At 34.9% G+C, this 17,589-nt stretch overlaps 1 protein-coding gene and 1 non-coding gene across 9 annotated transcripts in view; both read right to left on the bottom strand.

Moving 5' to 3' along the window:
- The window catches only part of SOX5 (SRY-box transcription factor 5), a 972,837-nt gene that overhangs the window by 308,428 nt on the left and 646,820 nt on the right, over positions 1 to 17,589 (bottom strand). The window lies entirely within an intron of this gene.
- Positions 2,004 to 2,167, bottom strand: LOC139007884 (U1 spliceosomal RNA). The gene has a single exon (XR_011471018.1). It is a non-coding gene; the product is annotated as a U1 spliceosomal RNA (small nuclear RNA).

Here is a 17,589-nt window from a genome sequence, read left to right as displayed (position 1 = left end):
GCAGTGGCTGCTGGTCCTGATTGCCCCTGAGGGTTTCTCCACCTCCCCCGGCTCCTGTGGGGTGATCAAGGCAGTAGCTGCCACTTGTACCCACTGATGGCACCGGCCCCACTCGCACCTGCTGCTGGCACCAGCCCCAATCGCTCTGAGCCGTCAGCTGGTGTAACCAGGGCCGGCGCTGTCAGCTTGTGGCAGTGGCAGGAGCAGGGCTGCCTGCAGACAGGGGACCAGGGCCGTGGTGGGCGGGGCTGTGTGGGCCAAGAGCCGCTACTGTGCCCATCACAGCCTCAGGACCCACAGTTCCTTTCAAGGTGCACAATTCGTGCACTGGGCCCCTAGTGGGATAATAAATTATAAGTAATTCATATATGCTATTATATAGTATCAATGATCTTGGAATATAATAGTAATAAAATAATTATTAAACTATGAAAAATATTTCATTTGCTCAATTTTCTCTTTCATTCATGTAATAAAAATGTCTTGAGTGCTAACTTGTGAGGCAGCATAAAGATGGTCTCAGTTGAACACAGAGAACCTAAAGCCAAATAGCTTTGGTTCAAATCCTGGTTCCACATTCACTAGTTGTGTGACCTTGGGCAAGTTATTCAATCTTTCTTTGTTTCATTTTCTTCATCTGTAAAATGGGCATAATATTATTATCTACCTCATTGGGTTGTTAGTGGATTGAGTTACAAAATAATGAGTTATATGTGTTCGGGGATTTCATTAGTTAATATTTGTTTTACAAATGATAAAACTCATCAAATTATAACTGAGAAATGACAAGAGCTATATAAATATTTATTAAAGTAAGTATGCTCTCGGCATAATATTAGGATAGAACAATAAGCAAAACACAGAAATATATAAAAACAAATAAAGAAAAGCCAGGCCTTTACCTGGAAAGGGAGAAGAGACAAACCCCTCCCCCTAACACTCCACCAAAAAGAGAAAATGCAAATATGATTAGTTTCATAGTTCTTTCTGCTGAAATCAAACTGCATCCATGGAATCAATTTTTTTAAAGAACAATTTAAATATTTTAAGGTGACCTATTTTTAAAGATAACTGAATACAAACTTTTTAAGAAGAAAAATGTAGTCTATACAATGTCATGTGACCATTAATGTACTTTTATCTCTGTTGCATACTCGATTTTTAAATTTCACAGTTTCATGGTTCTCTACAAAGTGATAACTCAGGGAAATGATCAAAGAAAGAATGTTCAATTACTCCTCATTATGAAATAAAACTTTTTAAACTCAGTCTAAAAAATAGAGTAATAAATTATTTTTCATAAATACATGACACCAATTATTAATATGCCATAGATCTACTTTCATATTTTTCCTTCTTCCTGTGAGATAGACATATCAAGATTTTTGTTTATTCATGAGAAATTAGCACCACTAGGTTCTCTTGCAAACAAATCCTTATGTTCCTTTATGCTCTAAATACAAAACAACAGAGACAGTAATATGAGGAGGGACAGATTAAGTACTGATTATTTTTGCTAGTTTCCCTTCTCTATGCTCCAGGAGCACCTTGAGTAGCATGTTGTCTCCTCACTAGATCAGGCTGATGGCTTCATAGCCCAATGTCCATCAACTCCATTATGTCATTATAGTAATCCAATTTTCCTATTAGCCCTAGGCGGTTTGGCTCAGTGGCTAGAGCCTCGGCCTGAGAACCAAAGGGTCCCAGGTTCCATTCTTGTCAAGGGCATATACCTTGGTTGCAGACTCCTCCCCAGGCCAGGCCGTGGTTGGAGCACTGACTGGCAGGAGGCAACCAATAGAAGTGTTTCTCTAACATCAATATTTCTCTCTGTCTTTTCCTCTCTCTTCCACTCTCTCTATAAGTCAATGGAAAAATATCCTCGGGTGAGGATTAAAAATAAATAAATAAATAAAATGTTTCATCATATTAAAAAGAAAACAATTATAAAGGCATATTTTTCTACACTAACTAAACCTTTTTTATTTATTTTATTTTTATTTAAGGCTAGAGCGCGAATGCAGTCCCCCACTACCACAAATCGTGTAGTCGAGTTTCCCATATTTGGGGAAATCGCAGGGTTTAGCACATCCAGAGTGCAATGGGTAAGCTTTGCCCTGGGAAAGCCACCTTCGTGATCATGATATCTCCTCTGCCAGATAAGTGTACTATTAAAACTTTCAATAGAGCACCATGCTGATTGCAAAAGTAGCCCTTTTCCTTTCAGAGGGAATTGACATTAAGCAATGATTTGAGATATAAGAAGCACAAGCTTCAGTTCTCATTCCAAAAGCAATGATTAGACATTAGGCAGTGCACACAGTCATAAAATTTCCCAACTAGCCAAACTATTTATTCATGGTATAAATCATAATGTTCTGAGCCTACTCTAGCAGGCATATAAGGACCATTTTGTAGCACACATAATCAGAGACATGGCAGTCTTATAGGTAAAACATTGTATTCTCTGCAAATATTATTTTCACATGGTTTATATGAGTAATGCTATATATAAATTTTACTTTAGTCTTATAGTTCTTAAGACTTTTTAAAATATCACTAAGCTATTAGGAATTTCCCTGTCCAAATACACAAAATCTGTGTAAAGTCACTACTGTTTCAGTAAAAATATAGCTACCAAACTTGGAGTTCTGAAAGGCACTGCTCTAAAAGTTTAATGTACATAATCTTTTTTAATTCTCAGAGAAATTCCATAAAGACTATTAGTCCAATTTAACAGATGAAGGAATTAAGCTCCTAAGAGTAATTTACTCAAGTAGTAGTAGGAAATTGTAAACTAGGGAACCAAACCCAAGATCATCTTTAATATCCATGATGGTCATCATTAAGTTATACTGCTTCCCTCATCTGTAAGAGATGTCAAAGGTATAAAAACATAAAGCTGATTCTCTTTCCTCAAAGAGTTTAAAATTAAATTTGAGAGGTATGTAAATACACAGGAAAAATTAGTAATGATAACAACTATAATACTAAATTGTATGGTACCAAATTATACATAAGAAGAAGTTTAAAGAAAGAACATTGGAAGTCAAAGGAAGGTGGAAACTTTTTATCATAGCACTTAGCACACTGTTTAGGATTGGTTATTTAATTTTCTTTCTACACCATTAAGACAGGAATCATGTCAGATTACTAGCCATGTACCCTAAATCCTATTATTAGTACATAATAAATACATATTGAGGCAATTACTTAATTTATTAAATATTTTTGTATAGAATGTTTTTATCTAAGCCTAAAAAAATAGATTGAGAGGAAAAGATATAGAGAATTCTTCCCTAGAGAAATCATCAAGAATAGTTTATAGAGTACACACACACACACACAAGAGAAGGTAGTGTCTTAACACAAATAAATGGAGAATAATAAATAAGAAGAATGACTATCATAGGAGGCTCATTTTATGAAGGGTCCTGAAAGTCATATAGAATTGCATACATTTGACCTGAAAGACCATGAAGAATTCTTCTAGTTTTTATACTGGTTGATTCTCTTAAACTGGGTTGTTAGGAAGATTGGTCTAGTAGTAATAAGGAGAATGAATTGGGTAGAAGAGAAAGTAAAGATTCCACTGTATAGGAAACTGTTACCATGCCACATATGTGATGATAAAAAGATTTTCACTAGATTGTAGCTGTTATAAATCCTAAAGAAATTTGGAAGCAAGTAATGATAGGATTAGATAATTTGAAAATAAGGAAGAAGGAGACAAAGATAAACATATTTTTTGCTTGGGAGATTGAAATAATGATTATGGTATTGAGAAAAACAGTGGTTAGCAAACAGAGATGATTATTAAAATAGAATCAGTATACCTAAAAAATAATAAAATCCATATAACTAAATTCATCTAAATTTGATTGTTAGCCCTAATTTCTGACCCCAGCAATGTAAATAATAGGTATAATCTGCCTCAGTATTCAAATGACATGTTTGTTATATAGCTTAAAATCTTTACATTTGTATGTGGAACAGGCAAATGTAGATATGCCTCAAAATTCAAGATTCTGATAAAAAAATAAAGGAAGTAAAATTATTATTTATAAACCATTAATTTCTAGTGAATGGTTAAATTCATTTTAGTTCATGAGCTATCAGAAAGTGTCCACCCAGGGAAATGAGCAAATGGCCAAGTCCTCTTCACTTATGTCTAAAAATGGAAGCTATAAGGGGGCATCACCATCTCCTTCAGTGACTTGGGTTTACCATGTACAGTTTTCAAAGTTTATCATTATTTATAATTGATTTTGAAAGATGAAAGATGTTTTAGAAAGAAAAGTGTATACATGGAAATAATAATGGGCACTTACACAATCTGCAAAGCAGAGAGAAAAAACAAAAAAAGGAAAAAAAAAAAACACCTAGAATAAAAATGTTAGAATAAAAGATTTTTGTTATTCTAGGAAGCATGTTTAAGGTATGAAAAAAAATAGCACTGTATAAATAAAGGAGAAATTAGAACCAGACACATTTTCCCTTATTTACAATGATTTAGCTTTTAGAGTGCTGTATGTTTAACCTCTAAAATTCTTGTGATACAGATGTTAGAATAAGGGGAAAACAAAAATGAAATTTATCAACACCAAAAAAGTTCTGCAGAATCCTACTGCCATGAGTGCTTTATTGAGTTGTGACCACAGGTGTAAATAAGAGGAGGTGGTTTTGCTCCATTCAAAAAAGCATCCTGTCAAGGGAAAAATTATATTTGTCATTCTAAATTCTATGGAGTACAAAGAGTATACAGAGGAAACAAATAAATAATTTAAAATTTTGGACATAGGTATTCCCTTCTACCATTCTACTTGAATTCATGACTTCTGAATATCCCTCAATATTTCTGATATCTCGAAGTCATTCTGCCTTGGTGGTCAATAACCCACAAAAATGCCATTCCAAAATAAAGGCATGAATTCTTTATATTCCCGACACCATGAGAATATAAGCTTTATTTGTGTTATACAGCTACATTTTTGACTAATGGAGCTTAAATTAAATAGCCATTATCTTTAAGCTGGTCATTTATTAAGAGTGAGTCTCAGGATGGGAACCAACCGGGTGGTGCTATGCTTACCAGCTCTGAGATGACACACACACAGAGGCTTCTTTCAAAAGTCCTTTGCTATATCCATTTATTATACTTAGCAATGTCACACAGGGAAAAATAATTTAAAAGCTCCTATTGAGCACCTGGAGACTTTGAACATAGACAGGGGGTGAAGACAATGTCAGAATATTTGGTTACAAGAGTCACACTTCCTCTCTTTAATTAATTTTTTTTTACAGTACATTTTTGGTGTCCCCATTATTTTTCTTCTACTCCCTTGGTTCTAACAGAAGTATACACACACACACGTACATATTTAATTAAGAGGAAATAAAACGGTTGTCTTTAGTTAAGATGTTTCCATTCACGGAGACCGCACATTTAAAAAATAAATTGCCTGAATAAATTCAATTATCTAGAGAAGCAAAGAAAATCACAGGCAAATGACATTATATGCAGAGGCCATTCCGACAGCTTCATGATTATTTTTATTGTTTCAGTCAGTGGAAGGGAGAAGCTGTCAAAAATACAACATTTCTCCCATTTTTAAAGGTTCAATGTCTCTGGTACTGAAAGTTGTATGAGCAATAATATCAGGAGAAGAAATTTGTCTACTACTGAAAACAGAAGAATGTTAGGACCCCAACTTTATGCCAGTACACAAGTGGGCACCTATACACCTTGGTTGTATTTTGCCTACAAAAAGCAAAGGATAACATTTAACTTGCAAGTAGTCCAGTATCAATCCAGCCACTAAAGATTGGCTTAAAAAAGTGTACCCCCCAAAAAACCCCCCAAAAAACTAAGTAAATCCACATGTTAAATTAGCCTATGACATTACTGTTAGTCCTGTCTTCTGACACCAGCTTTGTAAAGAGTAGGTGCTATACAGACTTTATCAGAAGAGGCTCTTTAGCCTTTTACATTCCAATAAGAAGTAATTAAATATAATATTTTGCCTTGTTCTTGGAATATAACAAAAGTACATGGAGAAGATTTAAGCTGACTTTGAAATAGGTTCCTGCTGAAAATCTCTGGCTTTTTATGCAGAATTTACGTGCTACCTGAGTTCTCTTGAGGCGTGAATGTACCAAGTAAATGTGGCATATGTTTGTATTTTCTTGCCAATTCCAAATTCATTCATTCAAATCACTCATTGTAGGCCAAATTCTTATCCAATTCCACAGAGCCACCGACTTTCCTGGAAGTGAATAGCAGCTTTGTGCACGGGAAAAGAGAAGTCAATAGCAGGTCTGTGCATAGAAGACCTATGCAACTGGTGGAAAGGATGAGAATCTGACCACAGGGTTTCTTGAGTGTGGTAAAAGCTAGTTTAAAATGACCTACACGATGAAGCTTTCAACACCTTCACTTGAGTGTCAATTCTGAAACTTGACAATTTGAGTAACTGTGGATTTTTATATGGCCATCTTATATACCACTCTTCTTGCAATATGCTTGAGAATAATTCTTTTGTTGAATATGTTTGAATTAGAATGTCTTTATTTGCCATAATTAACCCCAGATTTTATTCAGAACCTGAAAGCATTTTCATAGCAAAATAATAAAAGCACCATTTATTAAACTCACCAATGTGTCAATCACTATATTGGAGTGTCTAGCCTCCTACTTTGATCCTTCCTAACAGACCTATGAAGTAGGTATTATTATTATTACTGATTTAACACATACAGAAACTGAGTTGGAGATATGTACTTCAACTTAAATAAAAAAAAATAATTTGAAGCCTTATCTCTTTGATTCCTTCAATTGTAATTTTAATCATTATGTTACACAGCTTCTTATTGGATGAAAACACCTAAACATTCTAATTTTATTAACCTTAATCTAATTTTCTAGTCAAAGTTTGTTTCACTCCATATATGGCATTTCTCAATCCTATACAGTGTTTCTAATATGCCAGGTTAGTTTCATAATGTATGTTAATAGATATTCAACTTTCCATACTATTTTTAATTGGCTACATTTTATATTTCAAACTCCTTGACTTGTATTTCCAAATGAAAATTAAGCAGTTTTGTCAAACTCCTAACATTTTGAACACTGCTCCCCCTCAACACACAAGGCATAAATACAAAATTTGTTAAACATGTGCCTATTTTTTAAAAAACATCATACCGAGTCCCAGAGGAAATACAAACAATCTTCTAAGCCCCACTAGTGTGGCTCAGTGGTTGAGCTTCAACCTATGAACCAGGAGGTCACAGTTTGATTCTGGTTAGGGCACATGCTCGGGTTGCTGGCTCGATCCCCAGTTTGGGGTGCATAGGAAGCATCAATTGAAGATTCTTTCTCATCATTGATGTTTCTATCTCTCTCTCCCTCTCCCTTCCTCTCTGAAATCAATAAAAATAAAATAATCTTCTAATAGTCAAACCCAAGATTGTTCCTAACTTCTTCAAAATGTTTCGACTATCAAACAGGTCTTTTCCTCTTTCTGTAGGCCCACAGTCTTCTGTTTATTCTTATCTCAGGCATTGCCTGTTTTGACCCTAAATCCTCTAAAATGTATTCAGCAGCCATAAAAATTATCTACTTTTCTCTCTCTTAGGGGTATAATCTTAACATTCTGTATTAAAAAGATTTCAGTGGCTTCTACCCTGCTTTCAGAAAAAAATTTAGAACTCCTTTGGATGATACAGAAACTTATTTATCATCACTCTCCCCTCCACTTAGTGACACAACCATGATTTAACTCCTTGCTTTCCCCAGGCCACGGCCTCCTTTTCTCACTTCTCTGCCTCTTTGAAGACAACTTCAAGCTTTAAAATATGGTTTAGGTTCACTTCCTTCAGAATTGTAAATTCTCAAGGGATATTTGCATGGAATAAATGACTCTTCTTAAATTCACAATTTCAAAACTTACATCTAGGCAGGTACTTTCACATTTTCATCGCTTGGCAGGGGAGTTTCAATCACATATTTCCAATAATCTGTTTTCCACCTAAATAACTCAGTATCTCAAACCTAACATGTATAAATGTGAACTCAGAATTCTGTTACCCAAACCAGCTGTTGCTCTTGGCTCACTTTCATTTTCTTCTTTAGAGTGGCATCAACATTATCTGTCACACGTCGAAGCAAAAATCACTACCTTTGATCTTAAACAAGTCTCTTAACCTCTATAAACTTTAATTTTTCCTATCTCAAAATGAGAGTTGTAGACTAAAGGACATTTAAGATATAATGTCAGGTTTAAATTCTATAGGCCTGTAAATGGCAAATATAAGAAAACACAACTGGTCTTACCTTTAGTCTTTAATCATTCTAAAACTATTATCATTCTATTTTCCTTTAAATAATCCACATTTAAAAAATCTGTATTTACAGTAAGATACGTTAGGAATTTGTGTTACTTTCCACCACTGAAACGGACTACATGGCCTAAGTCCATCCCTATGGAGAGGGGTATGTTTTTCCCTAGGCACTATGCCACCACCAAATGGACAGTGATAAAAGCAGGTCTGTAAATTAATCTCTAGCAGGGTATAAATAACAAAATAGTTTTTAAAAATACATACAAATATATACCTAATACGAAATTTGACGTATAACATCAATGATGAGAGAGAATCATTGATTGGCTGCCTCCTGCACACCATACACAGGGGATCGAGCTCAGAATCCAGGCATGTGCCCTGACCAGGAATTTAACCGTGACCTTTGAGTTCACAGGTCGATGCTCAACCACTGAGTCACATTGGCTGGGCAGCCCAGTCCACATTTTGAGAAGCTCTGCTGGGGAACCATTTACCTAGCAATATCCTTTCTTTATCAGTCAGAAAATGTTTTTTTTAGCCATAAACTTCCATAAGATATCATAAATTCTTCCATTGTAACATTCAATATTATCTGTATTCCACAATATTATCAAAGCCTTAATTAGGATGTATGTGTGTATCCATTTTCCCCACCAGATTGAGTTCCCAGAGGGTGAAAATGTGCCCTTTTCAGGTTTGCATTCAATATGTTTTATACATAAGAGATACTCAATAAGTCTTAGTTTAATTGAATTGACTTTTTTCCCTTGTCATTCCACTGAAGAATGAGGCATTAAAGATTTTGGTAAAACATGACCAACTCCTTTGGGACAATTTTTTCCTATTTTACCTGTACACATAATGCACTTAGGTGACTATGATGTTAGAAAGAAAGGACTGAAATACAGGCTAATATAGAGGGTGCTTAGAATGAGACAAAGGCTGAGAAAAAAAGTAATTGGAAATAAAATGAAGGAAAGAGTAGATAGAAGTCTATGCCACAAGTCAGCAAATTTCAACCTTTTTCATCTCATGGCACACATAAACTATCTACTAAAACACCAAAAGATTTTTTTTAATGGGGCAGAAAGTAGGTATAATTTTGATTCATTCACAAGGAACGGCTATGGCTATATTAATTTTTTTTTAATTTGACTATCTAAGGGGAAAGAGGTCAGTGCCTGTGACTAAATAGTTAGGTACTGAATGTTTTAAAAATTCTGGTGTCATATAGGTTGAAAATCACTGCTGTAAGAAAAGCAAAGTTGAAAAATTTCTAATAGATTTAACACAATATTAAGGAACCATATTGTACAAATGGAATATTATGGAGATGGGGGAATGAGGTAGAAGTGTAAGTATAGTGAAGATTATACCTGATTTCCAAACTTTTTTTTTCTGTATCAAAGGTTATTTGTTTTTGAGGGGGGGGTTTCCATGATAAATCTAGAGGTCTTTCAAATCTTAACATGTTTCTCCAACAAATACAAACTCTAACTCTGCCCATTCTTCCTCCAGAAATTATATGAGTAATTAAATTAAAAAGATTATACTGAATATATATATATATATACACACACATACATATATATGTTACATATATACACACATATTACATATATAGTACATATATACATACATATTACATATATATAGACATTACATAAAGCTTTTAAAATTAAAAAAAATGCTAATAGTTCAAACTACTTAGTCTACACCAGAAAACTTATGTAAATGCACTTGCAAAGTCCAACCCCACAGCTGAGTCTATGTTTAACTAACTTATAAGGTCTAACTAAGGTCCTTATCACAAGCCCACGATAACTATTCAGCCTCCTTTTCCCTCTAACTATATAGACCAGGTATTTGAACTTAAAAACAGGAGTTGCACCTAATTTTATTCTAAATTGGATTTGTGCCATTCCCAGTGGTTTTACTGTATTCATATAGCTATGATTTCTGGTTGCACTGATCTTTCCATTTTTTCACTATTGCTACTTGTGTAAAATTTACTATGATGACTTTTTCCCCTGTAGAGATACATAAATGAGGCACTTCACTCACTAAGGAAATCTCATCATAATTACAGGGATCATGTAAAAATCCCTTTATCCACCATGAAAATCTGTAGCTATTTGAATGCTGCAAAAATACTTAACTATGCAAAATTAGATGAAGGAACTGTTTCTTTTCTAAATTATAAAATAAAAATTTGAAGGCATATATTTTTCTCAAAAATAATAAAAATATCTTGAAGAGAAATATTTAAAGAAACTCAATGCCTATGGATAGTTCATATATTAACTAAAACCTCTCAATTTATAAATAATCAATTTCTTGTGGATAGTAGCTTTTGCTTTTTTCATTATGTCTGAATAAACTAGCACGTAAAGAATAAATAAAAGAATGTAGAAAGAAAAATAACACTAAACAACATTTTTTTTTTGTTTCAGTTTTTAAATAAATCTGTTTTATTTATCTAAGTGTTGATTGTATTGCCACATACAAGTTAATTAACATGGCTCTAAACTAATAAATAACTTGATCTTTGTTTTGGACTAGACAATAGATGAATACTGATATTAGTTGGTAAATACCACAATTTAAACTACTAAGAGATTATGATAACAAAGTGACCTGGAATAAAAATGGCATTCCAATTTCATACACAGGATGATTAAGCATGGAATGCAAATGAGTGGGTATGAGGCTTGATGATGAGAAAGAAGAAAAGTGGCAAGGACTATATAAAGGTCATCTTTGAACATTTTTTTCAAAATAGTTTTAGGTGTTTTACCAACCACCAGGGCCACATCATAACTCTCCTGAGCCCTATGCATTTTTGTCTTCATAAACTCTTTCTCTCCATAATTACGAACAAATACATACATACATACATACATAAAATAGAATAAAATATTTTAAAATACATGTTATGACTCCACTGGTTTCATATATATATATATATATATATATATATGTATTTTTTTTTTTTTCCCTTCAACCTAAAAGTTCACTTTTCCTATTCTGATTTTAAAGGAAACCGAAACATTCTCAATGGCCCTGGAAGGACTGGGGACTCCTGGCACTGTGTCAGCAGTGCCTAACGCGGGTCAGATGGTTCTGTCTACAATAGATTTTCTCCCTATCTTTTCTTTCTCCTGATTATTCTAAGAACATTTGGCAGTATAACATCTTTGCAAAGCTTGATTTAACACAAGCATTATTGCATTTATTCTCACTGAATCTTTTGTACATGTTATATTTATCTACTTCTATACCTTCAACTAGCTGACTAATGATTTTATGAGATTTTATCATGAATAGTCAAAAATACAAGCAACACACATATATCCAGACTGCTTCTCTTCTTCTGGAAGTTATACTATTTGTTATAACAACACCTGAAAATGTAGTGACTTTTGTGGTTTGTGATGAGAAAAGGCATTCAAAAATAGTCAAACTGAGAATCCGTCTTGGGTACAGACTGTCAGAACTATAAAAAAAATATTAATAAATTTACATTTTAAGTTTTTTTCCCCATGATTTTCTTGGACTATGAAATCACAGACACTTAGTATACACTTACATGCTCATATTACTATTTCACTATACTATTTGGTGACTAGTTTCTCTATAGCATGGTAGTTCTATCACAGAGCTATTAATATGTTTTTGATTTTAGAATAATTAGGAAGATCACTAGCTTTAAAAGAATGCTGAAGGCTGCATAGAACTGCAAGAAAAGGAGGCCCAAATCTAGCCAAACAAGTTAACCAAATGCACCCTGGGAATCAAAGAGGTGATGAATATTTTCAGTAGATTGTCTTCATATTCAGTGAAGGAGCTAAACTAGTGAAATAAATGTTTTATCATATGCACAATCAAAATGACTTTCGCTTTCAAATTCACTAAAGTTATAAAATATTAGCAAAGTTTAGTTTAATATCTTACTTTCTTCACATGTAAAATCTTTAACAAATGAAAATAAATCCTTTTTAAAAGTGATATCATTTTTAGCTAATAGGAAAAATGGTGCGTGCTTTCATTGTAACTCAAGCTTGATATCTGCATTTTTTTAAAACTATTTTTATTGACTTCAGAGAGGAAGGGAGAGGGAGAGAGAAATAGAAACATCAATGATGAGAGAGAATCATTAATCGCCTGCCTCCAGCACACCCCACACTGGTAATCAAGCCCACAACCCAGCCATATGCCCCCATGAGAATCGAACTGTGACCGCTGGTTTCATAGGTTGACAATCAACTACTGAGCCATGCCTGCTGAGTGATATCTACATTTCTCATTAAATTAATATCTCTGAGCATTTGATTCCAGAGCCAAGAATGAACTGCAATGTCATTGCTGTCAACAACAACAACAATAAAAAAACACCCACTTGTTTAAATGTTAATGAACCTTTATTATAAAATACCAAATAGTCTGTATGTCTGCCAGCTAAGGAAATCATTCTCACCCACACCTCTTGTGAATTCTTTGCATGCTAGTATACTCTAATTTCCATGTAATACTTGTTTGTAAATCAAATAAACCCTTATTTCTGATTTAGATTAGATCATTGAGTTTCCTTTGGTACAAAGGATAATCAAGAACCTACTGATAAAGGATTATTCCCACTGTGGAACGGCTGTATAAAGCACATTTAGATGAATTTTATTTAAAGATTCATGAAGCAAGTTTGAAAAGCTACATGACACCAATCAGAAAGAATATACGCACCCCTATGTTCACACCAGCACCACTTACAACATCTAAAATCTGGAAATAGCCCAAGTGTCCATCAGTAGATGAGTGTATAAAAAAGATGTAGTACATTTACATCATGGAATACTATGCATCTATAAAAAAGAAGGATCTCTTACCCTTTGATACAGCATAGAGGGACCTGGAGAGATTATGCTAAGTGAAATAAGCACTGAAATGAAAGGGAAGAGGAGATGATAGGTTGCACCAGTAGCTAAAGGCCTGTCGGGTAGAAGAGAAATTTGAAATATTATAAGTAGCAACATGGAAGAAAATTGAACTAAAAGCTAAAGTTGTAGAAGGGGAGATAAAATTAAGGAATGATCCCAAGATATCTAGAGGCTAAGATGATCCTGAAGAGACACAAGGTGAGTCCAAGGATTCAGTTGAACCTAAACAGGGAACTATGTTAAAACTGAACCTAAGGGAAAGGATCAGTTCTACAAGTATAGATAATGAGAAAATGCTTTGAAATGGCAGACTATATGTAAAACAAACTCCCTGAAATCCTATATCAATATGACTTTTCAACTCAAACCACTAGGGGCCAAAAGAAAATAGGAAACAAGAAATAGGAATTGGTAGATGCCTCATGTGCTTTGAACAGATATTTTCTAAGAAGAGGGAAGCTTAAGAGTAAGCCACCCATCTCCATTCCACAGCGTGGTCCTGGTTCAAGGCTGAGCAAAGGATGGTGAATATTCTTGGCACATTTCAAGTTGAAAATGTGAAGCTTACCTAATGTTAGTCTTGTAACAAATGGTTAAGAGGGAGCTTCACTTGTCCGTTGAAATAAGAATCTTAATACAAAGTCTGAAAATTAACTTTTACATAAATTAATAAGCTATTTGTAGAATAATAAGGAATTAAGTGGCCGCATATGCATTCTTAATCCCATTGTATCAACGTATAAAGATAGCATGGCATGTTTAGAACATTGGATAAGTAAAATCTTATTATTCTACCCAAAGTCTCCATTTTATCTAACTGCACCTATCTTTTGTCACCTTAGTATAAAATTATTTCTATAATAATTTAAAAATGGCTACAGTCTAACCTGCAAATAATTTAAGGGTGTAAGAAGAGAGAGAGAGAGAGAGAGAGAGAGAGAGAGAGAGAGAGAGACTTAAATACCACTTTTCTTCTAGGCGGCGATTTCCCCAGATGAAGAGGTCACCACTGTTTAACAATGTGCTGCCATGTTAATTTAGTATGACAAGATAAGGCAGTAATCTCTGCTCGTGGAGGCTGTAAACGGCCTGCTATCCAGGGACATACTCAAGTCGATTTGCACTGTATATCACTTTATACAATTGCCATGACAAAGCCCCCTGAGTTCACATGTAAATCTCTCTACCCTGCTCCTCCTGTAGCCCCCCTTTTCTCTTTCATTCCCTCCTAATTCCTTTCCTCCCGCTTCACGTCCAGGTAAACCACATCCACTCAGTCCTGAGCTCTGAAAACTTAATGCTCTGCACATGACAAGGAACACACAATGCACATCCCTCTCACAACCACTCTGTCAAGTCCCCCAATTTAAAAGAATATGTTCAGGGCCTGAGATAATCCATTGATCCCACTTGCATCAGCTTTGATATTTCAATCTGTCCTGTTAAATTGTCAAGGGGAGAGATTAAACTGATGTTTCGTGATTCACGATTTACTTTCTTAGGAATGATAGTTTTCAAAGCTTGTCTTACTAAGTTCTGCTTAAAGATTATCCCTAAGAAAGCTGATGTATGATTTCTGGTATAAATCTAGTAATGAGACTATGAAGTGCTTTAGGTGAGGACATTTTGAAGACATTCAGGGTTATAAACATAAAAATGTAAAATGGAATAAAATTTGGATTTTTAAAAGCACGTCATCTGTGTAGTTCTCTCTGCATGAAGCAAAACACCATATGTAAAAAAGGAGGAAAAACATGTTTCTATCTATGTAAAACAAAAATAATTATAGAATCGCTGAAGAGGACATAAGTGCACAGGGAAGAGTTTATATGACAGGGAATAAAAAAGATCCCATGAAACCGATTAGGAAAGTGACAAGTCAAAGTTTTACCCATTAAAACAAAGGCAGAGAGGTCTATTTAATCATCAAGAATTAGCAGCTAGAGATGTACATATTTTAGTTAGGTGTGGCAGTGTTAGATGCAACATGTCAGATTTCTGACAGGTAGACTTGTTATATAAATCGGTTACTGACATAACAAGCTAGTGAATATTAATAATAGGAAAGAAGCAAAGGGGAAGCCAGGCATTATAAGCCTGGTCATTTGGGCAGCTTCACCAGGAAGCTGCAGCTTCTCGCTCGCTAGGGAACCACTGGTCCATTCCCTGCAGATCACTGGGGAAGGGACCTGATGACTGATGAGGAGGAAGATGGGTGTATGCAGTGAAGTCCAAATGATGTAGGGAAGGTACTTGCCTGTCAATCTAGCCTGGGAACAAAGATCATTGGCTGGGGGAGGGAGCCTCTGCAAGCATGGGAAATCCCAAAGGATTCATTGGATAAGATGTGAGTTTTATTTTTATTTTTATTTTTAAAATATATTTTATTGATTTTTTACAGAGAGGAAGGGAGAAGGATAGAGAGTTAGAAACATTGATGAGAGAGAAACATCGATCAGCTGCCTCCTTCACACCCCTTACTGGGGATGTGCCCGAAACCAAGGTACATGCCCTTGACTGGAATCGACCCGGGACCCTTGACTCTGCAGGCCGACTCTATCCACTGAGCCAAACCAGTAAGATGTGAGTTTTAAACCAGAAACAAAGAATTTTCTCTCTCTCTTGCTCCTCTCGCTTTGCTCCTGCTTCCTTTCACTCCTATGGCCCTGTGTCCCTAGAAGCACATGGTCCATGGCCACGTGTACCCCACACGCAATGGACTGCAGCTAGGAACACAAGCTAGCAGAATGTTGTGCAAATATGGAGCAGAAACTGTGGACAATGATATGATCTCAGCCCCCTGAAGACAAAATGGGACTTTTTTCTTGGAAGAATGGAGGGAGATGGGAACTTGGGAACCCAGGGGCTTAATTGCACAGAAATAAAATTTCCCATGATATCTCATTCTTTTGTGGGGCCTCAGGAAATTCCTCCTATGGTATCCCAAGAAGCCCACTTCCACCAGTGGCAGGTGGGGACAGGTAGAGCACTCCACCAGTAACAAATCCATTTGCATTAAGTCTCTTATCCATATCACAACCTGTTTTAAACTCTTCAAGCTGCCTTTTTGGGTAAACAGAAGTGAACGATCAAAGACTAAAAAGCAACAAATATAATACAAATTCCCAGTAAAGAATTGAATTCCACAGAGTACCTCAAAATTTTCTGAAATGAAACAGAAATTTTAAAGTGTACTGAAATGTAAACAAACAAACAAACAAAACAAAACAAAAAGTCGATATGCTAATAAAATGATAGTAATCAACATGAACCTCATTAGCCATGTCCTAAATGAAAATGATTATGTAGCCTCCAGGATAGTCACACAAGTAAACTTAAGCAATGTTTACATATATTTTGATTATCACTCAAGGAGTGAGGATATTTTTTCCATTGATTTTTTTTTTTCCAGAAAGTGGAAGGGGGGTGAGCGAGACATCAAAATGAGAGAGACACAGGGACACATTGATTGGTTGCCTCCCACACGGGCCCCAACCAGATACACGGTTTGAACCTACAACCCTCTTGTAGGTTAATTAAATTTACAAGAATGAAAAACACGACATGTGTATACAGTGTCCCATTTTTCTCCAGGATCACCGAATATAAACATTTCTGTAGATATTTGTTTAACCAATAAATAACATGTACTAAGTTATATTCCAGACACCAGAGTGCTATATATGTAATCACTTTAAACATTATAAGCAATGCTATTGTTATCATCCCCATTTTACAGATGGCAAAAATAAGGTAAAGAAAATTACAACTTGCCAAATGCCATACAAATATCAAATAATACAATTTGAAATATACCCAGCAATTTTTTCACTAGAGTCATGTGCTAAAACACTATGTATAGCCAGAGCACAGATTAACAGTAATCTTTATGTGAAAGGCTTAGCAAATAATTCTTTGGGATACCATATATTGCCTAACATCCTATGTAAAACTTCTAGTAAACCTTCTGAAATAGTTAAATCTCTTGGTCCATTTAACTTCTTCTAAAATGATTTTAAAAACCAAGTTGTCTCTGTGTTAAGGTAGAATAATCAAGCAAGGATTTGCCACAAGAATTTCTAAAGCCTATTACAATAATTAATTCTGATAAACTATAAAGATGGTTTTAATGTTTGTAGGAGTGGAGAGGCAGCGGGCACAATTATTCTGAGCTTGGATTCTGAAGTCATGAATGCAAATACTTACCTATTAGACAGATCACTTTAAACAAGAGTGTTTTTCATAGATACGTTGGAGACAATCAGTTATTGAACTACTGGGTTGACATAAAAACTGGCTGATAAAGATA

This window comes from Myotis yumanensis, unplaced genomic scaffold (genome assembly GCF_028538775.1).
Source record: "Myotis yumanensis isolate MYYU_CA2020_CCGP unplaced genomic scaffold, mMyoYum1.0.hap1 SCAF_3, whole genome shotgun sequence".
Classification (NCBI taxonomy): Eukaryota; Metazoa; Chordata; class Mammalia; order Chiroptera; family Vespertilionidae; genus Myotis; species Myotis yumanensis.
This window is presented reverse-complemented; position numbering and strand designations above follow the sequence as displayed.